This window comes from Lissotriton vulgaris, chromosome 9, assembly GCF_964263255.1.
Source record: "Lissotriton vulgaris chromosome 9, aLisVul1.2, whole genome shotgun sequence".
Classification (NCBI taxonomy): Eukaryota; Metazoa; Chordata; class Amphibia; order Caudata; family Salamandridae; genus Lissotriton; species Lissotriton vulgaris.
The window spans coordinates 584,581,479-584,604,748 of NC_141697.1; the positions used below are offsets into that span (position 1 = coordinate 584,581,479).

Genomic DNA, 23,270 nt, shown 5'->3' on the forward strand with positions numbered 1-23,270 from the left:
TGGTGATTAGCTAGCTGTATACTTGTCCACATGTTCTATGCCGAGAGGGCTACATGAAGCAGGTAACTTATTTTCCCCGCAAAATCTACAAGCATGTTACGATTTCTACTTTCCCTGTTTTCTATTTCAAAATAACATGAAACAGGCTATGATGGGTAATTCTGAAATGTAAACTATTCAAGAGCTTAGGTCTATAAACGAAAATCCTACTGTCTCTCGGTCTCACACCAGGTTCAATATATCGTGAGATTTCCACATTGAACTAATGTATAAACTGGAGTTACTGCATACGTCTAACGCTCTTTCATCTTTGGGCTGTGGAATGAAACAGACTAATTTTGAACATTAATAATGCATTAAAAAAAATAACATTAGGTCTAAAATAAGATTGTGTCATCTATCAGATTCTGGACACTTCTAACAACTGTCTATCCTACAGAACCAGCAGCCTCTGTTGATTGCAGAGCTCTAAACGAGATAATAAGGATCTGGGTAAACACACGCAGCGAGGCTGGCTACTGTTTTTTTAACAATTGTATTTTTGCACATTGTGATTAATTTAAATCTGGTGCTTACAATGCTGTCCCCGGTCCATCACGGCGAATAGTGCCGATTTTACGGAGGGACGCGACTCCGCCCACATGCACCTCACTTCCTGCCCCTGGGCATAAGAAACAGATTGCGCGCCAAAGGCAAGCCCGTCTGCGACCGGATCGCGGCCGGCGCCGGTCATGCAGCTGGTCATGGGAAAGGCAAGGCCATATGTTGGTCTCAAGACGATATGATGCATCTTCAAGGCTCAACCTGTTCCAAGACACACCAGATCGATTTAGCAAAGACCCCACTGCCGCATTGCTGTTGCACATGTGGCCAGATCCTGAATCAAGCCAAGGTTTCTAGTATTGGAATAGCTCCTCCCTGGCGCACGAGCACAATGATAAAATTAATGTGTGCCTCGTCAATTGTAGATCACTGCCCAAGCATGCGGAGTATGTCTGGTGAATATTAACAGAGGCTATTTGGGTTGTTATGTTCTTAACGGAAACCTGGCTAAACACGGACACAGTGACAACAATTGCACTGGCTATCCCACCAGGTTTAAAATGTGCTACGCTAATCGAAATGGCAGGAAAAGCGGGGGTAGGGTGGGTATTATTTTTAAAGACTCGTGGGAGCTAGTGTCTTCTGCCCCTCTCCACGTACAGGGCATTGGAGGTCTTAATGTTTGCCTACAAATCAACCCCTCTTCCTCTCTCGCAGGCATTCTCATTTATAGACCACCCGACTGTGCAGCGACTGCGTCTCAGGCTCTGTGCAATTAAATTGCTCAAAAAATCAGTAGTATATACCAATTTTATGGCCCTGAGAGATTTTAATTTGCACGTGAATGACCCTAATTGTGCACAAGCAGCGCAGCTGGTCTCGTCCTTAGCAGGGGCCAATCTCATACAGCTGGTGTCCTTCCCGACAAATAAAGCAGGACACACCCTGGATTTAGTCTTCTCCAACATAACTGCCATCGATATGGAGACTCTTTACCCTCTGGTTTGGTCAGATCACTACCTGATTCCTTTTTCAGTTACTCTGTCTAAACCGGGGTCAAGTTAAGGGTAATCGAGTTAAAGGTAATCGATTCATTCTAAAAAGAAATTGGAATAATCTGACCGAAGCTTCACTAAGCCCTATTCTGCTGGACAATTATCCCGGTCTATCTTCTGACCCCAATGCAGATGCAGTTACCATAAATCAATGGATTGCCACTGCTGTGGAGTCTGTCACTCTGGTCAGAGTAGTGAAATCCATTAGACTGTCTCCTTCTGCTCCCTGGTTCTCTAATGCCCTCAATGAAGCTAAAAGCAGGTGCAAAAAACTAGAGCGCCAATGGAGAATATGCTTCTGCGATTCAGCTAAGTGAATTTATAAAAAAGCACTAAAAGATTTTCATAAGGCATTAAAAGCAGCCAGGCGGGATTATATGGTTTCAAGCATCCATAACACAGACCACTCCAGTAGAGAAGTCTTTAAAGTAATCCAAACCTTTTTTAAACCCAAAGCGATAGAGACTGAAGTGATACTGTCCCTAACTCTGTGTGAAAATATTGCTAGTTATTTTGACAATAACTACGACTCTTTCTCGACTTCTGAGGCAACTGAGAAAGCGGATATATCAGCTGGTGTGGTGGAGGTATCTCCGTTCACTAATTTCACACCTATCTCGCCTCAAGATGCTTTAGCAGAAATCCAAAAATGCCGTTCAGGCTCCCCAGATGATCCATGCCCTCCTAAACTGCGGAAAATGTTATCCCTCTCCCTGACGGGCGGGCTACTTCATATATGGAACACCTCTCTGGACACGGGCATCTTTCCAGATAAATGGAAACATGCGACACTTCTCCCTCTGAGAAAGAAACCAAATGGTGACCCAGGAGACCTCAGTAACCTTAGACCCATCTCTCTGCTCCCCGCCCAAGAAGCTGGTACAGCGCCAAATGACCAACTTTATTGAGCAGAATGGCGCCCTGCATAATACACAATCTGGATTCCGGGCGTGGTTCAGCACGGAGACCGCTCTCCATGAGGTGGCAGATGCCTCTGGATCTGTCAGCTGCATTCGACACTGTCGACCATACCATAGTGGTCCAGAGACTACAGAGAGTGGGCTTTGGGGGGGGAAGTGCTGACCTGGTTGACATCCTAACTAAGCGGTCATACTCATAGAGTTGCCCTACAACAATCTGAATCTAAACCAAAACTTCTTTGGTGAAGTGTCCCCCAGGGCTCAGCTTTGAGCCCTTTACTTTTTAACCTCTACCTGGCTCTGCTGTTTTCCCTGATTGCCAACTGGGGAGTGAAAGCGATTTCTTATGCCGACGACACCCAGTTGGTTTTTCCGTTTCAGGAGCGGATGGTAGATGCCTTCAAGAACTGCAAAGGGTGCCTGCGAGACATAGCACTATGGATGAACACAAACATATTAAAACTTAATGCAGGGAAGACAGAAGTTTTGTTCTTCGGTAAGGGCCCCATGCAGGATTCTGATCTATGGTGGCCGTCAGAAATGGGTCCACCGCCATCCCCTGCCACACATCCGAAATCTAGGGGTGAGATGGGAGGTGGACCTCTCCTTTTCAGCCCAAATACAGCAGGTCTCTGCAACTTGCTTTAGTAAACTAAAAAATCTTCGGAAAATGTTACATTTCCTACCGGAAGAATGCTGCAAATCCGTAGTACATGCCACAGTTACTTCCAGGCTAGACTACGCTAATGGCTTATATCTTGGCCTCCCCAAATACTCTATTTGCTGTCTTCAGATAATACAGAATGCGGCTGCAGGACTGGTCCGACACATACCATTTCAACACCAATGTCTCTCTGCATCTACAGTAGCTTCACTGGTTCTCAGTAGAGAAAATCTTTAAATTCAAGGCCATGACGTTGGCCTACCGCGCCCTCAATGGAAAATGCCCTGGCTATCAGAAGGAAAGACTTTGTCCCTATAAGCAAAATCGAGCGCTGAGGTCCAACTCTCGTAACTTGTTGTGTACCTCCCGCTTTGTGTAAGCACGTCTGGGCGGTAGAGCGTTCACAGTCAGAATGGCTTCAATGTGGAACGCCCTACCAGGGATACTCCGGCAAGCTAATTAAGAAACCTGCTTTAAAAAGGCCTTGAAGACGTGGCTCTTTAGGGCAGATTAATATGGGTTGCTAGCACCGTAGCTTTTTCCGGGCGCATTTACCTGCTTCTTCAGCGCTGGGACACCTCTGTTTGAGGTAGCTGTTGCGCTTTATAAGCTCCAGTATTATTATTATTTTTAAGGATCACTAACCTTTTTCCCATTTATTTGGGGATTTTTTAACAGGATCTCGGTGTACTCTCTGGATACCTTTAACCAATATTTCCTCTGGCCCTTCCCAGACACCAGAAGCCCTTAACAGCGCTACCGTAAAAGTCTTGATGTCCTCTCCATCAGTACATTTAACAATCTTAAATGATTTCTTCTAGCACTGTTATTCAATGCTTTCAGTTTGTCTTGGCTCTCCTTTAACCTTGCCTTCAACATACTTTTTCACAGTCTATCTGATGCTGGGTTTACTTTCAGTTCCAAAATGGAGTCTTCCAAAGCCTGTGTCTTTTGCACCACTGAGTCAAATGTTTTAGACAGCCCTTCACACACTCCCTTTATGTCTCTTTGGTTCACTTGGGAGATAGAAATCCTGTTCCTAACCTGATCTGAATGTGATTTTAGTAAGAGCTCCATGAGATTTGCGGGGGGAGACCTAATTGACCAAAGGCTGGGGGGAATCCTCCCTTCCCATCGCAGGAGTCAGACAGCATTCCTGCTGTGTATCTTGCAGAACAGATGTTGTCGTCATAATATGCCTGCAGGGTTCGAACTTGCAGTCTCCCTCCCCAACACAGTGTCTACTTCAGCCTCTCCTATGTTGACCATACACTGATATCTGTTTGCCCCTTGAGATATTTGCAAGCTCCCACCATCAGGGACTCTCACTTTAGATATTAGAATCGGCCTTGAATTATCTTTGTGAGAGGGGGGGGATCTCCCCCCATATCCCTCTTACCTCCATTGACTAAGGAGCACTTAAATCCACGCTAGATTCTCCTAGACATAATGTCCTTGTTTTGTATCTTAATGAAGGATCTGAGCAAGGGCTTGATCTTAAGATGCTGATTACTAAATGGCACTTTGGAAAGTTTCCTTCCTGTGCCCTTCAATACCAGGGGTTGGGGTGGGGATACTGACTCGGACAGTCTTGAGTTCCTAGCTAGACTGGGGTTAATTCCTAGGGGAGGGAGGTACTTTCTTTCCCCCCTTAGATGCCTTCAGTTTCAACTTAAGGGGCTCACCCGTCCGCCTCCCCTTGTCTACAGGGGCTATATGATAGCCTTTAGCAGAGCCCTACCTCTACTCCCCCTGCACTTCTCAGCGTATATCGTTCCTCTTATGAGGGCTTCCCTTCAATAGCCTGCCCTCAGCCCCCTCAGTTCACCTCCTACCTTCCCACTCCTCTTCAGGTGCAGTAATGTACCCGTCCTCCTCTGCTACCACCACACTCCCTTCTGGGCTACTCCAAAGCACACCGCTCCGTTGCCTCCCTTAGGGAGATGAGACGCTCTGCAACCATCCTGCAGCCTGCAGGTGCTGCCCGTGCCACTCTTTCCCCTCAGCGCGACCCTGGGAGTGTTTTTGCAGGCCTTCCTCATTTCCTGGGCAGCCCTCGTCTACCTCTCCATGTCTGCTGCCTCCTCAGGGACTGCACACAGCCTTTGTGTGACCCCGCTCTCACGGTCTCAGTTTTCTGACGATTGGCTACGGTCAACACGGGCTACTCTTCCCAACCTGGTAAGTCCTGCTCCTCTACTGCTTCGCCGCGTTCACTGCTCAAACCACCACACCCCACATCCCAGCGCGGGGAGCAGGAAGGGAAAAAATACAGAAATTTGCCCTCAGACAGTATACGATCTCTGAGAAAAGGATGTGGTCGACATAAATAGTAAAGATGGTTTCAGGAACCTGAAATGGGGGTAGATATTAAAAAAATATAAATCCTATACTGGAATGTTAGGTACAAAATAGAAGGGCAAAAATATTTCAATTTGGGAGGGAGTCAGCAGCCCAGGCAATAGTTCAACCGTAATCCCGTTTGACTAAACCCAAATGTCAGGAGATCTTTAGATACAGAAATGGGCCCAGCAGGTATCATGTACCGACCAAACTTGTCAAACAAAAAGGGTGGTCATCCTGATGAAAAAGCAGGCTGTCATTTCGTTACAGGATGGTAGGTCAGACAAGAGAGGCAGGTGGGTCATCATAACATTAATGGTTGTTGCTAACTGTTACACCTCGGTGGGATACTATGGTCTGAACGCGGATGACATCGAGCCCTTCCAGAATTTCTGCCCAGAGGTGGTAGGCAATCCCTACCTGTTAATATTGGCAGGAGACTTTAATGCTGTCATGGATATAACTCTTTCGATAGGTCAGGTGATAATAGGGCCACCTTTTGTACTAAAACGCAATCATATATAAAGAGAATGGTGAGACATTTAGAGAGTTAGGGTAGGTACAGAGCGTGGATACACATTCCATAACTAAAAATAAAAGCATTCATCTAGGATTGACTATTTTTTGGTCGACCAGACTATTCAGGAAAATGTGCTTAGAGTAAAGCACCTAGGGGATCATTTGTCGGATTATGCTGCGGTGGTGTTAGAGTTAAAAGCGGAGTTAGATCGAACAAGAAGAAGGTGGGCTTTAGACAGCATGTTTTGAACGGACCAGGAGGTGTTGAGTATATAAAGGGGGAAGACACCAGAGTGTCTGGAGACTAACATTAATTCAGCTCCCCCGTGAAGTTTGGGATGCCGTTAAGGCTTTTATGCGAGGTATCCTGATTAGTATCTCGGTACAGAAAAATAAGAGATTTAAAGAAAGTGGTGGTGGAGTTAAAACAAGAGATCACCTTTATGGGAGAAACAGCAATTAAAGGAGCCTATTGAGGCATTGCTAAGTGAACTACAAGACTGCAAGCTCAGCCTGATGTACACTTTGAAATCGAGTGTACGGGCAGGTGGGAGGTGAGCCAATTGGCACACTTTGAATATAGTGAAATCACAGGGAAGCTTTTACTTGGAAAACCAAGGCGGACCATTTTCGGAGTGAGGTGAGGGAGGTGAAGTATAGGGTCACAGGGAAACCCCCAACCAAGAGATGAAAGGTGCTTGCGAGGACTTTTGTAGCTCTCTGTATACAAAGGACCTGAGAGTATCGGAGAAGCAGGCGAAGGAATGGTTAAACAGGCTCAGTGACTAAGCTATCGCAAAAGGATAAACAATTGCTCAGGGAGTTCAACGGATAACAGATAAAAGCAGGAAGGGAATGGCGGCAGGTCCGGATGGACTTCCCAATGAATTCTATGAGGCTTTAGGGGAAACTATCACCCAGTTTCTGACCCAACTATTTGGAGGGATTTTAGAAGAAGTTGCCCCCCTGCCTAAGTCATTGGAAGAGGCCATGATTACTTTGATCTTTAAGCCGGGTAAGGACCTGACCTCATGTGAGTCATACCGGATAAGGACCCGACCTCATGTGAGTCATACAACATATCTCTTCTTAATTGCAATTATAAGTTCTTCGCACATCTACTAACTAACAGGCTGAGTAGAAAAACGGAGGGATTACACAAGAGGAGCAGAAGAGTTTAATGAAAGAGAGATACATAAACAAATTGACCCATGAATTGTTAGGGGCCATAGATTAGGCTACGGTAAATAAGGATCCATTTGCAGTTATCACGCTAGATGCCACTAAAGAGTCTGATAGAGTAAATTGTCAATACCTGAACACACTTTTAGGCCACTACAATTTAGAGGATACGTTTTGTGGTGTGATATCGTAGATCTATAAGGCACTCTCAGCAAGGATTGTTTTAAATGGCAATTTGACAGCTGGATTTAAATTATCAAGAGGGACTTGGCTGCCCACTCTTGCCCGCTAATATTTAATATGTCAATCGAGCCTCTACTTAGTAAGACTAGAAAGGAGAGGGATACAAAACCTTTTACCAGTAGCTCTTGGGTAAAAAATATCTCTTTATATGCCGATGTCATGATGCTTTACGAGGCAGACTTAGGCCCTACCTTAGTAGCGCTGGAGTGGTTGATCTCTGATTTCAGGATAAAAGAAACTCAGCAAAAACTGAAGTTTTGGTATGGAATATGGGAGTACATAAACAGTCTTATAAAAAGGAATTAAAATATCTGAGTATTAGAATTAGTCACTATCTAGAGAAAATTGCGGAATTACATTTTAGTAGGGTAATAATCAAACAAATAGGTTGTTATTGAGTTGGACACACTTACCACTTACACTACATTGTAGAGCTTTGTTACTTTTTACTACCTTGGGGGAGACTACTGCTCCCAGCCACCACCCGGCCAGAGGAGGGCCGCAACGCCGTCACTTCTGGCGCAGGAGTGCCTAAATCACCACTGAAGCACCACTGCGCAGGACCGTGTTACTTTTGACTACCATGGGGAGACTACTGCTCCCAACCAGCACCAGGCCAGAGGAAGGCCGCAATGCCGTCATTTACAGCGCAGGAGCACCTATATTACCGTCATAGCCCAGCTGCATGGAACTCTGTTACTTTAGACTATCGTGGGGGAGACTACTGCTCCCAGCCAGCACCAGGCCAGATGAGGGCTGCAACGCCATCACTTCCGACACAGGAACGCCTAAATCACTGTCAGAGCCCCGTTGCGCAAGACGCACGCGGACCACGTTCGGGCGAAGTCTGGGCCAAGGGCGGACCTGTACTGCACCCTTTAGAGCCCAGAGGAGGCTGGGCTGGGCCCCTCTCTTGGCTCTGTGCTGTGGGGAGTTTACAACCTACATCCACATACCCTTGCTCAGCTACCCAACAGAGAGGTGAGACGCCGGTATATTTAAGGACTGTACTAGATTTTTCCATCTATTTTGGAACACAGTAAGCCTGTGGGTCCCTTGCCATTATGGTCCTTCCTCAGTTTGGGGGGACAGAGGCTCAAGAGGGCCATGGTCACCGCCTCCTACAACTTGACATGTGTGTTCATGTTGATCTTACTATATCAACATCTTTGGTAACAACTTGTTTGGGGTGAGTCTAGCTAAGTCAAGGTCATCATGTCATAAGGACTCTACTTGGGCTGTTAAGCTGCATTGTTTCCCAAAAAGTACTTTTTTAAAAAAATGTAGCTTGGTCCCATGGGGAAACGTAAGATAGTTGCAGTTGTCCATGCGGCACCGGCAATTATGACCATGGACTGCTATTTGCAGAGAGCTGCGGCGGTCCTTGAAAAGGAAATTGAGCTGTTGACCCACAGGCTCTCGTGTTCCCCAGCTAATCGATGGGATCTCTGCACTTCCAACTCGAAAACTGGTCAGGCCCCCGTATCATTCATCCCTGAACTGGCGGAGCTGATAGATACTTCTGCACCCCCTTCTGTACCCCCCTTCAGTCAGGACTTGGGCTATGGCAGGAGAACTGAACCTCAGAATATTGGGGGGAGGGGGTGGGGGGGGGCAAGCAGGGTACACTATGCACCAGCGAACGCTCAAGTCATGGTACACCACTTATTAATCCTCGTGTGTCCCGTCTTTATGTCAAAGAGGGGGGGCCCAGTAGGGTTCCTGGACCTGGAACAAAGAGCAATTGCTCCTTGATGAGGACCAGGGTTAAACGGTCTAGAGCGGACAGTTTTACATCTACCAGTCCGGGAGCAGCACCGCCCTCAAAAGATGAGAGCTAGCAGCCATGCCGGATGCTTGTGTGGGTTCCATTCTTGAGGGGCTAGTCTTCACATTGTGTGTCGCATTCTTAGGGGGCGTGGGCAGAGCGGGGGTGCTGGGGGCACCTCCTAACAAATACAGAGCCCCAACAGAGCCTGGCCATGGCTGGCGCTAGCTTGAAGGTGCTCACGTAAAACATAAAAGGGCTTAATAACCCTATCAAACGGAGGGCAATCCTATCCTTCCCAGAGAACTCTGGGGCTTCAATATGTCTGCTACAAGAAACACACCTGCTTTCCAGGGACTGGCATCGCATGCGCTCCAGGGCTTTCCATCAGCAATACTTCTCCTCCATGGCAGAGAAAAAAGCGGGGATAGCTCTTCTTTTCGCTAAGCACTTCAAGGGCAAGGTGGGAGACAAGATCGCTGAAATCAAAGGCAGGCTCATGGCTTATAACGTTCAGGTGGGGGGTATGTCCATGGCTATAGGATCGGTGTATGTTCCTAACACAAAACAAGAACCCTTCCTCATGGGGGCCCTGGCAGATGTCCTGGTGTATCAAGAAAAATACACATCAGTGGGAGGTGATATTAATCTGGTGATGGACCAGGATAAAGACAGGCCAGGCCAAAGCTATGGCTCTACGGGGGCAATTTCAAAGGAAGGCAGACAATGGCTGGCCAGCAGAGGGTTTTTAGATCTTTGGCGGGAGGCCCGCTCCAAATTTACGGGGTACACGTTCTATTCACATGTACACCGCACCTACACAAGGTTAGATCACTTCTCTGGGTCCACGGACCTAGCTCCCTTAGTCACGGACACCAACATCACCCCGATGGCACTTTCTGATCACGATGCGGTCACACTTCACATAGCGGTCCCTCGCACAAAATCATACAAAGGCAGGTGGCGCCTACGGGAGACACTGCTACAGCGGAAAGGGGTCACCCAGCAACTACGCCAAAGCATCACAGATTACTTGAGCACTAACGATAGCGCAGATGTACCGGTGACAGCGGTGTAGGGGGCACTCAAAGCGGTGGTGCGCAGCGACCTCATAGCTATTGCAGCGGCTGAGGCGCAGAAGCGGAGGTACAGGAGGCAGGCGCTAGCAGCGCAGGTGTTAGAATTAGAGTGGGTACACAGCAGAAATGGGGCCCCTAGAATTTGGCGACAGCTAAAAGCAGCAAGGGCACAGCTTGGGAGCCTGGATCTCGATCGGGCAGAATACGCAGCACTTCGTCTCCGACATACATATTATGTGGGAGGTGATAAAACGGGGTGTCTACTGGCAAGTAAGGTTCGAGCGAAGGTCCAACGCTCAAAAATTCACGCTCTCCAAGGCCAAGGAGGACTCATGCTTGTGGAAGATGAACAGATCGCGGAAGCTTTTCGAGCATTTTACTCCTCACTCTATGCTGCAGACCCAGCCGTGGACCCAGAAAAAGGGGACACCTACCTCAAAGGGGAGTCAGTTACAGCCCTTAATGAGGCCGGCGCACTTACTCTGGATGCCCAATAAGGACGGAGGAAGTAATATCGGCAATAGCACGTCTAAAACCTCTAAAAGCACTGGGGTCCGACGGATTCTCTGCAGGCTTCTACAAGGCCTTCTGCCCATTGTTGGCACCTGTGCTTACCAAATTGCTCAACTCCTTCCAGGGGCCAGGCTCCATTCCCCAGGACATGCTCGCCGCGGACATTATCGTATTGCAAGGACACTTCACAGTGTGCCGCCGACCGGCCCATTTCCCTGCTTAATTTAGACCTCAAAATCTTCACAGGGATTCTTGCGGCTATACTAGGGCCGTGCATGCTGGGAATCATAGAACCCGATCAATCGGGTTTCATCCCCAACAGACAGTGCAGTGATAATACTAAGCGACTTTTGCATGTGATAGACAAGGCTCATTTTAATGACGCGGACGCAGCTCTCTTATCGGTCGACGCAGAGAAGGCGTTCGACAGAGTGGACTGGCGGTACTTGGACAAGACCCTGGCGCGCTTTGGCATTGGTGACCGCTTCCAGACTTGGGTCGCCGGCTGTTACGACACTCCCCAAGCGACTATCCAGGTTAATGGCATAGGCTCAGGTGGGGCACTAGGCAGGCGTGTCCGCTCTCGCCCCAGCTATTTGCCCTTTATATTGAACCATTTGCGCAGAGATTCCGGGACATTCCGGGACAATCCGGACATCGTGGGTGTCACATTTGGTGGCGAACCACACACCATTAGTTTGTACGCAGACGACATACTTGCGGCAGTAGACAATCCCTCAAGATTGGTGCCAGCTTTCCTAACGGAAGTGGAGACCTTTGAGGAAATTTCGGGATTCAAATTGAATGTAGGGAAATCCCTGATCCTCCCCATGGGCTGTAATGCCCGTAAAACCGCTGGCGGACTAAGACAGTTTGGGGGACTGTCCTCACGCATGTCTCTGCCATACTTAGGGATTACCCTGACGCCCAGTACAACGCAAACAATCGAGCATAACTACATGGCACTTTTTGCTCAACTTCAGGGGGACCTGAAGCGGTGGCGGCAACAGCCGCTCTCCTGGCTGGTTCGGGTGGCGGCGATCAAAATGTCCCTGCTCCTCAAGATCCTCAACCTGTTCCAAACCATCCCCGTCACCCCACCGATATGGATGCTTCAAAAGATGCAAGATGCGATACAGTATTTCGTATGGGCATTTAAACGGTAGAGACTCCGCAGAGATCCGGCCAGGCGAGCTCCTAAAGAGGGGGGTTTGGGCATCCCAGATCTCCTCCGCTACTTCCAAGCGACACAACTGCGCTATCTCCTGGAATAGAACCGCCCAGAATCAGAAAAACGTTGGCTATTTCAGGACCGGGCAATGGCCCAAATGTCGCTGTGGAAGGTCCCCTTTCTGCATCGCTCGGACAGGCCGGCCTATCTTAAAAAATCACCTATCACTCGCTCACTACTCAGGGTGTGGGATGCCGTGGCAATCAATAGAGGTCTCACCATTTTCCCCTCGCCCATGACGTCAATATTCGACAATCCGATTTTTCCTCCAGGGATGGATAAGGGGGCGTTTCGCCATTGGCGTGCATCGGAATGTAGGTCGATTGGACATCTGTTTGATGTGGATGGCTTCATCCCGTTTGACACCTTGAAGGAGATGTATACCCTGATAGCACCGCAGCGGTTCCAGTACTTCCATATCCGCCACTGGCTCACACAGGGGGACACATTACCACAGGCGAGTCGGAGGCTCACAGCATATGAGAAATGGCTCATCACGAAAAAGTCAGACAGACAGGCGATCACAGATCTGTAGAAAATGCTAAGCCCACCCCCGTCTACCCTGCGCTCAGCTGGTGGGAAGCAGAGCTCGGACGAACTCTGACAGATAAAGCGTGGCAGGACATTTATTATAGGGCCCACCACACCGCCAGAAACATGGGCTAGCAGGAGTCTGCGGTTAAGATCGCATATTACTGGCACCTAACGCCGGCGAGCCTGCATCAGAGTCACCCAAGCCGCAGTTCTGTATGTTGGAGAGGGTGTGGCAAGGTGGGGACATGAACACACTTGTTATGGGAGTGTGAAGGAGTAATGGATTACTGGACAGAGATGCTTCACGACATTGACACTCACTTCGAGACAGAAATTCCTCGCTTTCCAGCCTACACATTACTAGGCCTCCCCAACACCTTAAAATTTCCACTTAAATCGGTAAGAGGACGACAAATGGGGTTGGCAGTAGGAGCGGCGACACAACACATACTTTCCCTCTGGGGTACCACGAGGAAACCTACACACGTGGGCTGGCTCCACCGGCTGTGGTATATAATGGGGATGGAGCGGATTCAGGCGACACTCACCCAAACGGCAGGTTCCTTCATCACCATATGGCAACAGTTAATTTCTCTTCTAACTGGGGAATTCAACAAACTTACCTGTCTGAAATACCTCAGGGTGCTGCGACTCACAGATGAATTCGCCAAAAAGGCCAGGTCCTCGAGTTAGCATCCATATCAATAGGCTCTTTGCAATAAGTCCGGGAAGAAAGTGCGACACACCGGAGTGGGGGGGTTGGGGGAGAACGGGGGGTGAGGGGGGGGTTGGAGGGAGGGGTTGTTAGTTGTTGGGGTAATTGCGTGCTTCATCAGTAAAAGCTCCACCATTACGCGCTCTCATGTACACACTGGACTACCAAGTGGTACACACAGCTCCTTGACCAAGGCTGGGGGGGCGATATGGTGCGGGTATAAGGGGCAGCCGCCGGGGAATAGGTTGGCTGTACTGTAGTGTGTTTAAAGCAATGTTAATCAATAAAACAAATTTGAACAAAAAAAAGGTGACATTTCTGAAATGAACACAGATATCCCCTGCCTGCAGACCTTGCTAATTTCTTTAGGGCCTAGAAGTTTATTGCTTTTAAACTTTTACAACGCTACCTCGTCTCTCCACAAACTTTGTAACATAACACGTTTGGGTACTTTTTTTAAACTAATTTTAACAGCTCCACTCGCCATACCCCAAATGTCATCCTAGTGGGAGATTTTAATATTCATCCGGGTGGGGACCCATGATCGCATGGTATAGGGAGTTCCTACTGTCCCCACCATTCCACAGTACATTTTGAACACAGTGGTCAGAGGGACAATGTAAACACCTTAGTATGTGATTTTGACCTCCAATCAGCGATGGATAAACTGGACCCAAATCAGAGGGTCATTGCTCCCACTTTTAAAGGACATGGCAGAAACTCTTTTATTGATTACATCCTTGTCTCTACCCCTCTCTTTTATCTGATATCTGATTTTAGTATTAAAGAAAGTATTTACAGCGACCACAACCCGCTATGTCTTAAAGCCAGCTGGCCTTTATTGAGCCTAAAGAAGGGGAACGGGGAGGTGGTGTATTACAGATCACAGATGGGAGAAGAAGGCTTAAATGGGTGCAAATAACTACGGACTTCTTTCATGCGACCCTCCAAGCCAAATGCCAGAATGAGATCTAGACTTGCCTGGCTGCAAAGCGGCAGCCGGATGAGACAATTGTTAAAGCTTTTGAATCTATTTCTTGCAATATTGCTGGCCAATTGTTGGTCAATTCCCCCAAAACCCGATATGTCAGGGCACCTAGGTGGTTTGACTCAGGAAATTCTTTTGCAGCTAGGACGCTTAAGGATGCACTGCATTCCTCCCCTAGATACAATGTCCTAGTTAGAATATACATAAAGCAGTATAAAGTGGCCCTTAGAAATCATAAGGAAGCCTTGAAGGAGGAGGCCTGGAGTAAGCTCATGGAAGCCAGTACAATTAAGAGTAGTACCAAGTTTTGGAGTATCGTTAATAGTCCTCTTCTTGGGGTGGATACAGCAAACGCTTTGAATGCCCATATCACAGAGAATGACTGTCACTTTGAGTGTATGTTTGGGGACCCCACGGTTCAGTGTATATCTTGCGAGGTAGGTAATGAAAAATCAGCCCTGACAGTCTCACAGGTAGAATTGAGGCGGGTATAGTTGGTATGAGCTGCAACAAGGCTCCTGGCACAGATAGAATCCCTCCTGATCTCTAAATGTCCAATATTATTTTTTCTGCACTGGAGCTTACCCCAGTTATAAATGCAGCCGTTAGATCTGGCCCCACTTCTATTATTGCCCCAGTTTTCAAAAGGGGGAACAGAGATAGCACCCATTGCAACAGGCCGATCTTCCTGCTGGACTCGGTGGTTAAAGCTGTCGGATGGATCCTGTTAGACAGATTGTCCATAAGGGCCAGAGAGAACAACATCCTGTCAGATGCTCGAAATATGGATTACGCCCTGGTTGTTCAATCTTTTTGTGATAATGAACAAATATACAGTTGCCAGGCCTGGTACCATCCTTCTGGCATTTATGGACCATTCTTCCGCATTTGATTGCGTGAACAGATGCAAGCTGTGGCAGACTCTGATCTCTCGGGTGGATAGGGACATAGTTCTCTTTTTATAAGATCTTCACCGGGACACTAATGCCCCTGTGTGATATTCAGGCAACCTGCAGGTCTCACATCTCTTCCCCATAAGGAGTGGGGTCCACCAGGGCTGCATTTTGGCCCCTTTTTAATTTAACATTTGTATCAACAACCTGGAGAAGACCCTCCTGGAGACCAAGGTGGATTTTCCCCAGGCTGGACGGCGTAGTCTTCTCGTTCTGCTGTACGCAGGTGACACTGTTTTAATGGCCGACACTGAACGGGGCCTGCAAATGCTTTTTAACTTATTTGTTCAATTTATGGGGGAGCTCCTGAAGGTCAATAATTCCAAGTCCTACATCATGCAAGTTAGGGCCCGTCCCAGCAGGTCATACACCTTTAACGTAGGATCCACCCGATCCCAAGGTTGACTGTTTTTTCCTACTTGGGGTATTGATAGATGCTAAAATGAAATGGGGAGCCCAGCTTTCTTGCAAGAAAAATTACCTGGACCGGAACACTGCAGCTATATTTAACCTTGCCCTTAGGCCGTGTGAAAAGACCGGTGGGGGCCCTATTAAAGCTCTACAGGGCCAAGTGCATCTCCATCTACTCTATGGTAGTGAAATCTGGGGGTATACCAACACAGATGATTTCCAAATAGCAGAAAATAAGTCCTTAAAACGGCTCCTATTCATTCCTCAGGGCACCCCCTCTTTCACCGTACATGAGGACCTTGGTATGACCTATATCACTGACTTGATTGCATATCGCCAGGTGGCCCTTTGGTTAACAATTTGGGCTGGTAAGTGATCTTAAAAGATGCCTGGCCCTAGATCATGCTTCTTGTGTACTGTGGCTCAAATACATTTAAGTGAGTTTAATGAGTATGGGGAGCGGAGAGCTTTTTACCAACGCGGACCGGGTGAATAAGATGGATCTGGACACTATAAAAGTGGCCTTCTTTGCACAGCAGACTGCGGCTAGGGAAGAGAAGGAGCTTTGAAGCCCAGTGTCTGTTGCTTCATCATGTTAAGAACAACCCAGATGAAGGACCCGTATTTATTGGGGTTCATAAATTCATACAACAGATTTTTATTGACCAGGTTTAGGTTTGACCGCTTTAAACTCCTTCTTGCTCACCCTAGGGGTCAGAGTATAGGTCACAGTCTACCATCCTGTGGCTGTGAGAGAAATTCTCCACAGAACATGGTCTATTTTATGATGTTTTGTAGTTTCTATGACACCGCCAGAAAGTTCTTTATAATCCTGGTCCTGAAAAAGGCTAATTTTAGGCAAGTGCAACAAGCTTTTATCTTTTTACAAATGCTTACGTGTAGCACCATTTTTTATGTGCTCAATTTTCCAAAATCTGCCATCAGGTTTAGGCCTAGTTGTGATTAACTATGTTGCACTACATACACTACACACATCTTCCATGGCACTATGCACTTTGTAATGTCCGGCTCTTATGTTAGACTATTATAAATCTCAAGAGTGGTGATACTCTGTGATAGCTGAATAATTCCTTATTTTCACGGCACCGCCTGTAAGTTATTTGTGGTTTAGCATTTTTGTATTTCATTAGTTTAAGTGTTTGTATTCTGGTATGTTGTTGAGAGGATTGTTTTTATTGTATTTTATACATGTACTTTAATGATTTTAAAATTTGAAACCGACTAAAGATCAAATATATGGTACAGCAAACCTAATTAAGATGTCAATCCTACCTAAATTTACCTTTCTGTTCAATGCCCTACCGTTACATTTCAGGAAATCATGGCTAGGTAATTTACAAGGGGGAATACATTCCTTTGTATGGGTATCTAAAGGCCCAAGAATTTCGGAGGTAAAGATGAGCTGGAAGATCGATTGGAGAATGGGCAGCTGCACAAAAGGAGGCCTCAGGATAGTACAGGTTAATGCTGGGCATCATTTTCCTTTGACTTTTGACTCAATCCCACAGTTACAGCATATGTGGCAAGTATCCTAGCATACAGTATGGTTAGACCCGCCTTTTAAGAAGGAACCATCTGTTCTCCCTACATAGAGCTTTCTGGACTCCAAAGAGAATAGTTAAGCTCCAAGGGTCGAAGGAAAAGTGCTGCAGGAAGTGTGAGGTGCGCAATGCTGATGACCTTCGCATGTTCGTGGCCTGTCCCAGTATTCTGCTGTTTTGGGATGAAGTGGTTAGGTTTTGAAAAGCATATTTCTTTGCAGACTGGAGGTAAGCCCTGAGACCCTTATATTTGGCTGTGTATCTGGGCTGAATGCCTTTCAGGTAAACAGCTGCGAGTTACTATTCTTCCTAATTGTATTAGGGAGAAGAGAAAAATGTAAGCAATGGATATCCACCTCCCGCTCTACTAAAACTGAATGGCTCAGCTCAGCTGCATATGTATGCAAAACGGACAAGATCTGTGCGAATAAAAGATCTAAAGTGTGGGCCTCTTTGGTAACATGGCGAGGAGGAGAAAGTGGGGGAAGTGAATCAGTGAAAAGATAAGACACAGTGGTGTATGAGATACTCAGACCCCCTTCCTGGTCCGATGATTAAGCCAATCAGGTTCCTTAGGCACAGGGTTGGTCAAAAGCAAAAACCAAAGCCTAGCCAATAAAGGTCTGAACCTTCTTCCTCTACTGAGTAACCCTGGTCTCCTTGGTAGCAGGGCAGGTGGGTAAATGGAGAGTCGGGTGGTTAGTTGGGAGTGAGTGTGGCAAATGAGGACAAAATAAAAGAAATAATAAGGATGGCCTGTATACCGGCTCATGTGGGCAAGGGACAGCATTCTGAAGATCAGCCGACTCCAAACTCTACTTTTCTACGTACAGTAAACATTTTTCTAGATGTTTCAACGACAATAACAAATTGCAATGTAATGAGCTCCACTGATCCTTGCAGCAAAGTCTGTGCTATTTCAAATACCTAAACATAGTTAAACAAAGTAATGTCTACCAGCCACTGGAACCTAGTGCTGTTTCTTTCTGGGGGGATGTGGTGTAGTCCTATATCATATATGCAAGCCCACTAAATAAATAATTAAGTTTCGCACTTTTGAAGTTTCAATATCACCTTCTTAGCTTGTACCCCATGAAGGGTGTAACAGTAATCAAATCAGGAATTTATCAGTGGTTATACTGTAGAAAGCCCGTGGCTAAAGGGATACATCTAATCATTTTCCAAGTTAGAAAATCTGAAAGTGACAGACTTTAAAGGTTATTACTGTGAAGAGAAATGGATAGGCCTGTATCAAGTATCACCACAAGACTTACATTTTGATAAAAGCTTTATCACTCAAGTATGACCAAAAGATCTTTACATTTTCAATAAAAAGCTTATTATATTCCCCAGAGATCTGATAGAGATTTGTCCCAGTCAAGTCTGTCTGGCTTTTAGAATCCAATCAAAATTAAGACAATCTCAGCTTTGTAAAGTTGTGCACAGGTATGGGGTATCCCAAGTGATAGTTAGAAGGACAATAGAGTGATACCAATGGGGAAATCTGGCTATGATTGCAAGCCAAGAACTGTCCATTAAACAAGAATATCAGCGGGAAATGGAGATCATGAAGAGTATCACGGAATACGCAGGGACCTGAAGCTTCTGTTTGAGGGGTCTGGCAGGAAGTTCGCAAAACCTACTGACGAGTTTCACAAATTCCCTGACCAATCAATGCTTTTTCTAAGTGCTATCAACTTTGCTAGTCTGAGGAGCAGTGCCCTGGGGTTCACAGTTGTGAATACAGAAGACTGGTTCAGACATTCCACTATGGAGAGCTGAACCTTGCTTGACTGCATGTTTAGGCCCACATTACGAGCGGCCTGGTAAATGTGGCCCTGGTGCAAACCACCTATTTACTTCGGGGCTGAAGTTACAAGTTTGTCGGCGATTTCTGAAGCCTGAAGTTAAATTTCATCTGGTCGAATTTGCGAAATGTAATGGTTAAAAAATGCCCGTAAACTTTGGGCATCTAGATTCTGGTGCAACTACACCAACATCTAAGTTACTCCCCATTTGGATGGGGAAAACTAGCCATAGAAGTTATTTATCAGCCCCGATAAACATCAGCATCCAGTGTATCAGCATTTAATAAGGCTGATAAATAGCATATCTCCAACCCGGACCCTCGTAATGAGGGTGCCAGACTCTCATGCTTTCACCAATGTAGTGTTGGCCCCATGCTCAGGCTGGAATCCTGTCTGTGGTGGGACCAGAAGATCACAATGGTTTATCTGTTCCTGAAGCTTGCAGGTTACTGCATTCGAGACCATAGGCATTTGTCTATCAACCGGAAATTTCCTGCTTTCTTAGGTAAAAGTTTGTCTTTTTAAGACATGCCAGTATGCATACTGGACTGAAATGTACAAACCTACATCAGACCCAAAAAGACATTCATATGAAAGGTAATAACCATAGAATAACTTCTTCTTCAGGGAGGAGCACCATCTGTAAAGCAGTACTTGAGCATGACCAACTTACTCAGATTATGACCTTGCAAACGCTTTCTCATATACTTTTTACCTACTAGATGTGTTATCTTTTATCTTGAGTATGTCTTCTTTAAACTTGTCTGTAGTACAGGGTCACCCATTTATTCATAACCTTTAGAAAATCTTCCCAACCTCAGAGTACACCCCAGATCTCAGGCATTTGAATCTTTCAATAAGATACCATCTTCTCCCTTTGCACAGTGGCACCATCATTCAACTTCAGTTTTTAGTGTGTGCATAACAGGCAGTCAAACGTGTCACTTCATACATGTGGATTGGTTGGTAGGAAAGTAAGTTGGCCACTGATTAAAGTGTGCTATTTCCAAAATAGATGTTATAAGAGACTGAGACGCTCCTGCTTCTGTGCAGTTTCCCAGTAGGCAAAAAAGAACATGGCAGGATAAGATCCCACTTCCTCCTAAGGTTCTCGGGTAGAGTTCCCATCATTCTCTTAAGGATCTTAGTGAACCTTTCCACCAACATGTTCGTTTGTTGATGGCATGCTATGGAGAACTGGTAAGTTACATCAGATTGCTCTCACATGTCTCTCACATAAGAGACAGTTAGTTGGGATAAGATTGGTTTCCCGGTCGGAAATCACATTCTTGGAAAATTCTATCCTAGAAAAGATCCGTAGGCGTGCCCTAGCTGCCACCTTTGTAGCTTTGCTCCTCAGAGGTACGGCCTAGGGATCCCCACTTCCTTAATCACTCTCATTGCTGTCACTCAATTCATTCATAATTTATCAGCCAACATGACTGTATGCAACTAATGCAAAACAAATGAATAAATATGTTTCTAGACCACCATATAACAAAAACAGCTCATATTAATAGTATAAACTTCTCACGTCACAAGTGCACTGTGTCCCAGTGACAAAAAGAAACCACTACACAGTGTGTCGAGAGAAAAGTGAAAGTGACTTACAGCCCCAATTTCCAGTTTGTGTGAATTTTAACAAACAAGGTTATTAGACAACTACTAAGCCAATATCCCAATTCTTTGTTTGTTTGTTATTTATGTAGATGTCTCGACCCTCAATGTGATACAGAGGTCTCGTCATGACAAATACATGCATGGGACATCTGAAACGAATACTAGTAATTAAGTGTGGTGGTCTAAGGTATTCATGGATTTATGTAAGCATTGGGAAAAGTTACCTAAATTGGCCGAGTAGTACCAATGGCTACGGTCCAAACAAATGAAAAGTGTGATGTCAAAATTGTGTACTTACTGCGAGGGTGACAAGTATCTGAGCAAGAGTAATGAGTAGATGACAAATAAGGGAAATATAGGATTAAAAGGGATTTAAATGATATGGTACTCATACTCTCTCAGCAGGAGTACTAGGTTACGAATACGGCCACATGATGATAAACGTCAGTTCAGGCAGCATCTATGTGTACTAAATTGTCGGTGGAGGTGCGGGTATTGCGATGCGTGTCAAATGCCCACACTAGTAAATATGGCCGCTTTCAAATGGAGATCAGAAGCATGGGTCTGCTATGACATATTGACCATCACTGTCTTAGCAGAGACAGTGAAGGAAGTCAGTGTCTTACCACTCATTAGTGGAATCAGTAATCAGAGGTTAGCCTTGCCAGCATGGCCTTCAATTACACCTGCACACTTTGCTTGAGAGGCAGCACAATGGCCCCACTAGGGAAATGGGGCCGTTCACAGTGGTGCACCCTCTCTGGTTGTTTCAGAGGCAAGAGCAGCAGGTGGCAGTTCTGATTTGACGCGGTTCCTACAGGACTAAAAGTAGGTGTCTCTGGCTTCGGGAACTTGTCGCTGGACTCACACCAACGTTAGCAGGCCCTTATTGTAGCCCTTGCCGGGCCTGACAACACTATGGGAAAATACAGCACACAGCACTCATCGGGCTAGACATAACTTCAGTTTATGAAGCCAGGAATAGGCCTGGGGCAACTTTAACACTTTGCAGTGCACACAGGCTGATCACCTTAGCAGTTAAGTTTATGTACAGGCCATTCACAACTTGAACAGGTACGACCATGCACAGACCAATCTCTCACTTTGCAGTAGCCACTATGCACAACCTGATTACAAATTAGTTCAGGAGGCATGGCCACAGAGAGTTCAATCCTCCACTTGGCAGTTGCAGTCGGCACAGGAAGGTCAAAACACTCAGTAAACGTCCTAACGAGCCCACAGCAATTGCAGTATGAGAGTCATGGTTTTTGCCAGGAACAAGCACAAAGAGTCTGCAGATTTACTGACGATTGGGTCAAACAGATCACTTTGCAGCAGTCTTCTCTTCTGGGAATCACAGCGGATCTCTAAGTGTCATTTAGACAAGCTTTGGCTGTCCCATTGAGGTATAGCCGGAGGCCCGCCACGATTTAATGGTGGATCAGGTGCTCATGCAAATATTGAAGCGCTGATGAACGCAGCCATCCCCTAAAGAAATCCGCTGTGATTCTCTGTGGACAGAAGATTGTCTTTACACTACTAAGAAGAAGTTGTTGTGGCTAGGAGCCCTTAGTTGTCCTGCACATCCTGATTCATCAGTGTATCCTGCACCAATTTGTTTGGTGATTTCTCTAGGGACCCACTGTGGTTCTTAGATGGTACGCGGACCTCATTAAATGGCTTGGTCATATCCTACTATGTGTCTTTTAGGACAAGGAGCAATGCACCCTGCGATGGTATATTAATTAGTAATCCCACCACAATTCTGTCTGCTCACACTACTTCAGGTTGCCTTTTCACTTATGGTTTTGTGTTTGTCCTGATGAAGACCTGCATGCCAAGTCAGACAATCAATTTTAGGGTTGAAACGTCAACATTATTTTTCTGGCCTAGACTAAATACTTAAATCCATTTAGTTGATGGGTCCGGATTCTTTGACCACCTATCCATAATCATTTGCTAAAATTCAAGACAATAAGTTATCATTCAAGCCGGCCAATCTACTTTGCCTTTCTGGAACCACTTGAGCCATTGTTCAATTTTCAAGCAAGTATAAAATCCTTTTTACATTGGTTTTTCTTTTCTCTCTGTATCACTTTGCACAAGAGCACTTCTATTGACACTTTTCTATGCACTTTTCAAGAGCAACCTCATTACATTTCTGAATACATTATATGATATCGAACAAGCTTGAAATATAAATTTTACTTCTTTTTTTAAAAAACTAAGTGTTGTCTTTTTCTGCTCTCTCTCACAAGGATCCATTAGTAGGATCATCAATACATGAATTAAGATCGCATGTTTGGCCATGAGGACAATCCAGTAATGATTCAGTGGGGGTCCACAGAAGGCAAGATGTTAAGAATCAGTGGTTTAGTGTACCTGTGGTAATTAACATGTTCCTCTTTCTGTAATGAGGGCCAGCTGAGATGATTTTAAGATGTGCTATGCACGAAATATCCTAATGAGTTTACAGTGTTTTATGTAGTTGCATATTTTGTTGTAGTAATTTCAACAAATAGACAATAAATGTAACTTTGATTTAAGGTAATCTCAATTGCACCCCGTTTGAGTTAGTGCAAAGTTCATAAACAAATTAGATTTCTGGGTTATGTGCTA

General features: G+C 45.8%; 1 protein-coding gene across 1 annotated transcript in view; it reads right to left on the bottom strand.

Annotated features, from left to right (window-relative positions):
• Positions 1-23,270, bottom strand: part of DNAJC4 (DnaJ heat shock protein family (Hsp40) member C4) — a 493,550-nt gene that overhangs the window by 451,908 nt on the left and 18,372 nt on the right. The gene's annotated exons all lie outside the window — the stretch shown is intronic.